The 3435-nt window shown below is 43.0% G+C and overlaps 1 non-coding gene across 1 annotated transcript; it reads right to left on the bottom strand.

Annotated features, from left to right (window-relative positions):
• Positions 1-652: 652 nt before the first annotated feature.
• On the bottom strand, positions 653-756 carry LOC112768667 (small nucleolar RNA R71). The gene has a single exon (XR_003186069.1). It is a non-coding gene; the product is annotated as a small nucleolar RNA R71 (small nucleolar RNA).
• Between the last annotated feature and the right edge of the window lie 2679 nt (positions 757-3435).

Here is a 3435-nt window from a genome sequence, read left to right as displayed (position 1 = left end):
CTGACACAAATACTGTCTGCACTTATTTTCTTTGCTTGTACTTGTTGGTTGTATGACAGGGAGAAGAAGCGAGGCTTTAACTTCCTTTGATTCTAAACCTGAGAGAACCTTCCTTAGACTAAGGAGGGAGGCAAAAGAAAAACGTGTAGTTGGTGCTGAAGAAGAGGAGGAACACTTTGAGGAATACTTTGAACCAAACATGGAAGAAAACATGGAAAATCATCATGAAGAAGAGACTCACAACCATGGCAGAGGAGGTGGAGCAAATCATACTGGGGAGGATAGAAGAGTTTTGGGCTCTTACATCAATCCAAACCCAGGCAATTGTGGAAGTAGCATCCAAAAGCCAACAATCCATGCCAACAACTTTGAACTTAAACCACAGCTCATCACCCTTGTTCAGAACAACTGTTCGTTTGGAGGAGGTGTTCAAGAAGACCCCAATCAACATTTGACCACCTTCCTGAGAATATGTGACACAGTAAAATCTAATGGTGTTCATCCTGACGCCTATAGACTGCTCTTATTTCCTTTTTCACTCAGGGACAAGGCAGCCAAGTGGCTGGAATCTTTCCCAAGGGAGAGCTTGACAACTTGGGAGGATGTGGTGAACAAATTCTTAGCAAGATTTTACCCTCCTCAACGAATCAATAGGCTGAGAGCTGAGGTTCAAACTTTCAGACAACAAGATGGTGAGACTCTGTATGAAGCATGGGAGAGGTTCAAGGACTTAACAAGGAGGTGTCCACCTGACATGTTCAACGAATGGGTGCAGCTGCACATCTTCTATGAAGGGCTATCCTATGAGTCAAAGAAGGCCGTGGACCATTCATCTGGAGGATCCTTGAACAAGAAGAAGACCATTGAGGAAGCCATAGATGTTATTGAAACAGTAGCAGAAAATGACTACTTCTATGCTTCCGAAAAAGGGAACACAAGAGGAGTGATAGAGCTAAACAATGTAGATGCTCTGTTGGCCCAAAACAAGCTCATTACCTAGCAGCTGGCTGACCTCACCAAGAAGATGGAGAGGAACCAAGTAGCAGCAATCTCATCTTCATCAACAATCCAAGAAGGAGTGAATGAAGAAGCAGAGGGGAGTCAAGAGCAAGCCAACTACATTGGGAATTCACCAAGGAAAAACTATGATCTATACTCCAAGACTTACAACCCTGGATGGAGAAACCACCCAAACTTTGGGTGGGGAAGTGAGCAAGATCAAAACCAAGACCAGAGACGTTACAACTCCAACAACAATGCAGCTCACCAGCAATTCACCCAGAGGACATCTCAACACCCCCACAACAACACTTCTCCACACACTTATCAAAACCAAAAGAGCACATCTGCTCCGAATCACTCATCAATTGATGACAAGCTCTCCAAGATTGAAACCTTCATTGAAGGAATATGCAGAAACATTCAAGACAGTAAAACATTCAGAGAGGAAGTGCAGTCAAACATGCAGAATCAAAATGCTGCCATCACAAAACTGGAAACACAAATCAGCTATCTGTTTAAGCAGCTTCCTAACCACAATTTTTGCTATGATGCCCATTCAAGCAAAAGGGAGGAGTGTCAAGCTATCACACTTAGGAGTGGGAAGGAACTGAAGGAACATCCCGAAAAACCACAAGAAGAAGGCTCAAATGAAAAGGGAGAAGAGCAAGATGGAGTGCAACCCCCCACGCCAAGTCTGCAGAAAGAAAAAAAGATACCCCAACTGAACATCTCAAGAGCTCCATACCCCCAGCTATTGAAGAAAAAGGAAGATGACAACCAGTTCTTGAGGTTTTTGGAAATCTTCAAGAAGCTACAAATCAACATACCATTTGCTGAAGCCATAGAACAAATACAACTTTATGCCAAGTTTTTGAAGGAGCTAATGACTAAGAAGAGAAGCTGGAAAAACAATGAGACTCTGATACTAACTGAAGAGTGCAGTGCTATCATTCAGCATAAACTACCTTAGAAACTGAAGGATCCTGGTTGTTTTCAGATCCCTTGCATTATAGGAGAAATCACAGTAGAAAAGGCTCTTTGTGACTTAGGGGCCAGCATCAATTTGATGTCAGTAGCTATGATGAGAAAGATAAAAATTGAGGAGGCTAAACCAACAAAAATAGCTCTACAACTGGCAGACCGGTCGTTCAAATTCCCTCACGAGATAGTAGAGGATTTGCTAGTAAAAGTATGAGATTTCATATTCCCAACAGATTTTGTGGTGCTGGACATGCAGGAAGACGCCAAGACCTCCATTATCTTGGGAAGGCCATTCTTGGCCACTGCTGGAGCTGTCATTTTATGTTCAGAAGGGTGACCTCACCCTGAGATTACACAATGAAAAGATGACATTCAATGTGTTCAAGGCCATGAGTTATCCACCGGAACAATTGGGGGAATGCATGAGGTTAGATGCACTTGAGGATGAAGTGCAGGAGAATTTTGAAGAAGATGAACCTGAAGAGAACTAGAGATTGGTGGAGGAAGAATCTGAATCAAGTGAAGAGGTAGCTACAGCAGAAATACATATACCAGATGCACCAAAGGAAGGGAACGAAAAATCAGAAGCACCCAAACCCGAACTCAAAGCATTGCCACCCACTCTCAAATATGCATATCTAGGAGAAAATGAAAACTACCCAGTGATCATAAATTCATCCCTCAATCAAGATCAAGAGGACGAGCTACTCAAGGTGCTGCGGGAGCATAAGGATGCCATTGGATGGACCCTTGCTGACTTGAAGGGAATCAGTTCAGCCATATGCATGCATAAAATACTGTTGGAAGATGACGCCAAGCCATCCATTCAATCCTAAAGAAGGCTGAACCCAATCATGAAGGAAGTGGTACAGAAAGAGGTTATGAAGCTTTGGCAAGGAGGGGTCATATACCCAATTTCGGACAGCCCTTGGGTTAGCCCCATACATGTTGTACCAAAGAAGGGAGGGATCACTGTGGTTACCAATGAGAAGAACGAGCTCATACCTACAAGGACTGTCACAGGATAGCGGATGTGCATAGACTACAGGAAACTTAATGAGGCTACACGAAAGGACCATTTTCCCCTTCCATTCATGGATTAGATGTTGGAAAGACTTGCAGGGCACGCATATTATTATTTTTTCGACGGTTATTCACGATATAACCAAATAGTGGTTGATCCAAGAGACCAAGAGAAAACCTCATTTACCTGTCCGTATAGAGTGTTTGCCTATAGGCGCATGCCATTTGGGTTATGTAATGCCCCTGCAACTTTCCAACGCTGCATGCTTTCTATCTTTTCAGATATGATAGAAAAATTCATTGAAGTTTTTATGGATGATTTCTCGGTATTCAGAGATTCTTTTCCTAGTTGCCTACATCACCTCGCCTTGGTATTGAAAAGGTGCCAAGAGACCAATTTGGTCTTGAACTGGGAAAAATGCCACTTCA

Source organism: Arachis hypogaea, chromosome 17 (genome assembly GCF_003086295.3).
Source record: "Arachis hypogaea cultivar Tifrunner chromosome 17, arahy.Tifrunner.gnm2.J5K5, whole genome shotgun sequence".
Taxonomy (NCBI): Eukaryota; Viridiplantae; Streptophyta; class Magnoliopsida; order Fabales; family Fabaceae; genus Arachis; species Arachis hypogaea.
Note: the sequence above shows the minus strand (reverse complement) of the source record. Positions and strands in the feature narration are given on the sequence as shown.